Raw genomic sequence first — 6,000 nt, 5'->3', positions numbered from 1 at the left:
AAACGTCAAAATGCTGTGTTTTTTTTTCTTAATAAGTTTACATGCATTTAACTTGCATAGCATGTAATTAAAATGCAGAAGCACTTGCTGATAAGCTATTTCAGATTTTGCCCTCAAATATATCTTCACACGAAGATACCGTATAGTCGTACAGTGTTAAATCTGCCGGATGTTTTTCCGTGACAGAAATAAATTCGTGGAAGGTGTACTCACACAAATTCAATACAGTAATAAATGTCGGTTGTTCGCATTATTGTATATAACGTTAAATCCGAGAAATTTTCTCAATTAAGGATTGAATCTTGATTTGGTCGATTTCATGGGGTCATGAATTGAGTTGCTCTTGAGACAAATTCAACATGAACTGCTTCGCAGTTCATTAAATTTGTCTCAAGAGCAACTCAATTCATGACCCCATGAAATCGACCAAATCAAGATTCAATCCTTATTTTTCAATTGTTTTGTTTTTTTTTTCGAATAAAAAAGTCGGTCTAGATATTAATGTCTGGAAGCTTGTGCAAGTCCAAATGCGGAAAAGCCCGAGGAGTTCCGGATAGTGCATGTCTAGTCGGTCGAGTAAAATAGTCCGCAATATTAGGATTAAAAACAGCATTATTTTGTCAAAATATAAGTATTTAGCATATCTGGTCTTTCATAAAATACGAGAATACATTATAAATTTGATAATTTTAATAATTATTCCATGTTTATAACAACAATGTAGATAAAGTGAAATCGTTCCGCGGAAGGATTTTAACCATGTATTCATACGCACTGATCAGTGTTAATCTGGTCAAATTCATGAGCAAATGAAACAGATTAAGTTTGGTAGTTTCATTGAGTCCAACTTGAGTAGAAATTGAAATATTAGTTTTTAAAGTATAAGTTTGATACAACAAAAATGAACACTATATGTTAAGCTAGTTTTCATTACAAAAAGATAAAATGACCAAAGAAGGGTTGTCACACAAGATATTAGCGAAACAAGCTGAGAATTATATACGGCTGTGAATTATATACGGCTGTGAATTATATACGGCTGAGAATTATATACGGCTGTGAATTATATACGGCTGTGAATTATATACGGCTGTGAATTATATACGGCTGAGAATTATATACGGCTGAGAACTATATACGGCTGTGAATTATACTTAACCATACAGATGTTTCATTCTCGGTCCGTATACCAAGGGTCTCGGTGTTGATAAAAGGCGGCCAAAAGCAAAATTCAAAATAGATAAAAAGAAATGCCGAAATCCAGATGGGGAGATGAAGAAGACCCATGGTTCAATTAATTATATAATTTTCAATAAATTAGATATTTAATTTTGATATTGCATTGCAATAGAACATTATTTGTGTATAGTCTGAACCGTGACACTATTCGAATGAAATAAAACGTTACAAGCAGGTTACGATCAACCTCTGGGACTGAAAAATTCACCAGTAGTGACGTACAGAGTTTTGTCCCTTGAACGATGATTCAGCATCATAAAACGACGAAATTAGGAAGTGGGAGTAATGTCCCTTCGCCTGATATCCACTGTTCCAGGGATGATTTCTGTGGACAACTCGGTTATAACTGTATGTTGACTTAACCTCACAATAAAGATTACGCTCCGTAAAAGTGCGTACAATCAAAACAAAAACAAGTACACAAACATAGTACCGAAAAAATAAAGCTAGACTATAAAATTATCAAACTTTTATTTCAATGATTTACCTGATGAGATGATGGATTGACACAGAGCAAAAGGTAAATTATTTGGTCAAATAGAAGCTTTGCTTCACCAAACACTCATTTTACGTAAACCACTCTTGTAGACGTACCATATATACGTACCAAAACATTTTACGTGAAACATTCTTGTAGACGTACCATAAAAGTTTCGTGAACCATTCTTTTAAAAGGACTTTATACGTACCCAATCTCAATACTGAAGACACAATTTATTTCCAACATAATAGTATATCCTTTAAAATCATATCGTTGCCTATACCTGTGTTTTGTTGTACAATGGATGCGATATCTGTCCTTTCGTCCCCTGAAAGGTTAATATGTACTCACTCTAGATGTAATGTATCCGTAACAACCTCGAGGTGTTTTGAAATCTTAAATGCGTTTAACTGACTAATCGTGCGATTTCTTTCGTTTAATTTTCTGACAGATACAATCCCAGGAATATACTATAACCTAGATATTAAATAACTTAATCACATTATTTGAAATTAATCCATTTCAGTACGGAGTAGTTGTGCATAGACTTTGCTAGGAACACTTTCACGGTCGGACGACTTTATCTAACGCACACTTAATGCTAATTACGTATGCAAGAACATTGCAGTGTAGGCTACCTGACAAAACTGACTTATGCATGGCTTTCATGGTTGATTGGACATACTCAACAAAGTTAATTCAGCTCCAAATATCATGAAACATTGAACAGACCTCATACACTCCGACCTTTTATGTAATGGGTAGCTTTTATCGGCTTGTATCCTTTATTGCATCGTTTTCTGATGGGCACCATTGTGCAGCTCGACAAATAATAAACAATAAAGAAATCAATACACTTATTGTTCTGCAAAATTGAATGGAATCTGTGGATATATTTTTGTTTTCATAAACAGTCAAAATAGAGGATTTCAAACTGAAATGTTGACTATTTATCATCAGTACACGGGTTCAGACATCATTAAATGAAAGTCTTTTCAAGTCATAGTTAACAATAAACATTCCAGAACTATCTATTGTTTCGAACGTGTTTTGCAAAATCTGAAGATGAAAGTAACATAGATAACAAGAAATAATGGTATGTACACAATTCAGGAATTCTAGGTCAACATCGACAAAACGCTGGAAAAAACTCGAACAGAATTGTCTATTTCCACAGAGACCGATCACATGTACAGGGGGAGTAAACCAACTGTTCACAGGTCAAAGGTTACTGAGGATTTAATTCTATTACATGAATATTCGGATCCATATGATTAACGTATTTAACGTTTATACAGACAACACGATACGTTATGTCAAAAGAAAATGTCCTGAATCAGAGACAAGTTTTCAACACGTAATGATTTAAATACTTTTCTTAAATTGGACTGAGATTTGTATTACAATAATATGACCTGTGCATTGTTCTAGTTGTTCCTATGTACCTCACTATCACGAACATTGTGCCAAAGACCACTATTCTGATCTTCAATAAAATATAAAAACATTATAATATCTAACGTGATAATATGTTCTTAAATGTCTGTAGCTGTTTTGACTTTTAAATCTCCAGTCTAGATGATTCCATCCCTTCGCATCACTGACGATTTCAGAACAAACCAGCTGTATGATACAGTTTTCTGTTCTGGAACCGGGATAGCCCAGTCGGTTAGAGCTACGTAATCTCGGGTGAAGATCAGAGGTGAGTGGTTCGGTGGTTAGGTGGTTCGGGGCTCCCTACCCATGACGGGTTGTGTTTCTCCAGAAGCGGTTCGTTCTGTACTGTCGTAGTTGTGTCCTTGGGCAGGACATTTTACCTTAACTGCTCTGGACGGTATACAGTGTACAAGGGACCTCCCGTATGTTGTCGAGAGATGAGGAGACTGCACCTCAAAATGACACTGGCTGTTCACGGGGCAATAAACCCAGCAAACATTCATCGTTATACTGTAATTATGAATGAACTTATTCCTACAGATGTTATGCCGTTGTGTTTTTATCATCTCCTGGCATTTTTGTCTGTTTTTCGCCAGATTAATGGGACAGGGGGAATGCCATTTTGCTATCGAATCATGAAGCGTGATAATTAATGTATTGTCATTCATTGGCAGCCTCTTCATGTCACTAACAGTTGACAGGACAATAAAGCGTACACAATAAAAAATAAATCTAATCAGGATTGTTATCGCTTTTATTCGTCTCTGACATGTTATTGAATTATAATGAAGACTCCGATTGCTAATGTGAAAATCGTAGAAGAACTGTCATGATCAGTTTCGGAAGAAAATGCGAAAAAATTGATGACATGATCCTATTGTGTGGTTGTTATTGTGTATGAGTTGATGACATGATCCTATTGTGTGGTTGTTAGTGTGTATGAGTTGATGACATGATGCTATTGATATGCGGTTACGTTTTCAAAGTAAAATGCGTATTAGCTGTCTACGCAAATATGACAATTTGATATTTTCCCTTTTTAAAGGGAAACTTTCAGTGAAATGTAGGAGAATAAAGGTTTTGTTTATCTTTCAAATCAAATAACGAGAAATAAGGATACGAAAAATCTTCTCGAATTGTATATTTTCCTGTCAACGGAATGTATATAGATTTAACTGTTAACCGTTAATTCAACATAAAAGTTATTGAAATCCATTAATCGTTCGCTTGCACAGGGACAAGACGTCGTTTTTCCTCATGTAAATTTCAGACAATCCCTTTTTAGAATTGGTGATATGTAAACATATACTGATACTTAGTGGTCAGTATTCGGAGTTACTATGGTCTATATGGGCAATTACTGACCCTGTATATGATGATAATGGTAAGTACAAAATCAAGGACAATACCCATTCTTTATTTCTAATATCGTCGTTGATGATTTTATAGGTCTCCGATGATATGGTGCTATATGAATGTCATTATCAGATCATTTTGTGTTGAAAGTGAAATTATATGATTTGTTGCTTTATTCAATTAATGAAATATACCTTCGATCTTCAAAAAAATGTACTGGAAACCAATAAATGCTTTTTATGTCGATAACGTCATTGAATGGTAACGTTATAATGATGTCTCTAACTTACAATATATAGAATATTAAAGAGGTATCACGATTTTTTGGTTTTACTTTTTGCTTTGTTGTTTTCAGCTCTGTTGGTTTTATAATATATATAAATCTATATTCTTGTCTTAATTGCAATAAAACGGCTTGTCAATTTTAAAAAAGCAATACAGTTCCAACATAAATGGAAACGAAATTCTCGCTCAAAATCGATGGAAACATTTTATCAAAACACAGGTTTGCCTGGAGACTCCCGTGTTAGCTTGGAGACCCCTGTGTTTACTTGGAGACCCCTGTGTTTACTTGGAGACCCCTGTGTTTACTTGGAGACCCCTGTGTTTACTTGGAGACCCCTGTCAAAACAAAAGGAGAATAAGGTAGGGTAAGGTTCGTCTGTTTCAATGACGACATCCGCGATACATTTCTAGGTCAAATCCATGTCAAATCTAGGTCAAATCTAGGTCAAATCCAGGTCAAATCCTGGTCAAATCAAGGTCAAATCACATCGTCTAGGGCGGTGGCATCAGAACCATTGGGCATATCAACAAGCATCGAGTACAGCTGACTCCATATTACATAAGGACATGTTTCCCCCTGTCAGATCATGATGCAGACAATAAACTGTTCCCATGGTCGTCAACAATATATATATTTAACTGCTTACTGCCAATTCACACGTACTGGTCCAACACCACTGCTGTTGGGGTCGGGATGAGTCTTTCAACACCATTCTCCCATGAAAAAGAAGATTCATTCCTTGATGACAATTTACTTTTAATATACCGTTTAAATATCTTAAAATTACATCATTAAACCCATTTTTACTTCTGAAGTCATAACTTACACACCTTCTCATTTCATACGCTATTACGCACATTGTGTTAAGTTTCGCATCTTAAAACTCTCATAACAAATACAAGTTAGGTTACCAAGCTTGATTATCTTGGTGAGGCATCGAAACAAAATTTAAGTCAGTCATATATTAATAGTTTAAACCAATATATATACATGTCATCTGATTTTAAAATATCGCCATCATATGATGTACAATTAGATAATCATGCTTCAGTAACAGTTTTGAATTAACTGGATTTGTCATATTTTATTTTATAACTTAGTAAGCTTATCAAACTTTGTACAAATGAATGCACGCAACATAGTTCTGAAGTATTTCGTATGTCATTTTCCCACGTTTAATACACTATAAAAGGATATTCTA

This window comes from Pecten maximus, chromosome 16 (assembly GCF_902652985.1).
Source record: "Pecten maximus chromosome 16, xPecMax1.1, whole genome shotgun sequence".
Taxonomy (NCBI): Eukaryota; Metazoa; Mollusca; class Bivalvia; order Pectinida; family Pectinidae; genus Pecten; species Pecten maximus.
Note: the sequence above shows the minus strand (reverse complement) of the source record.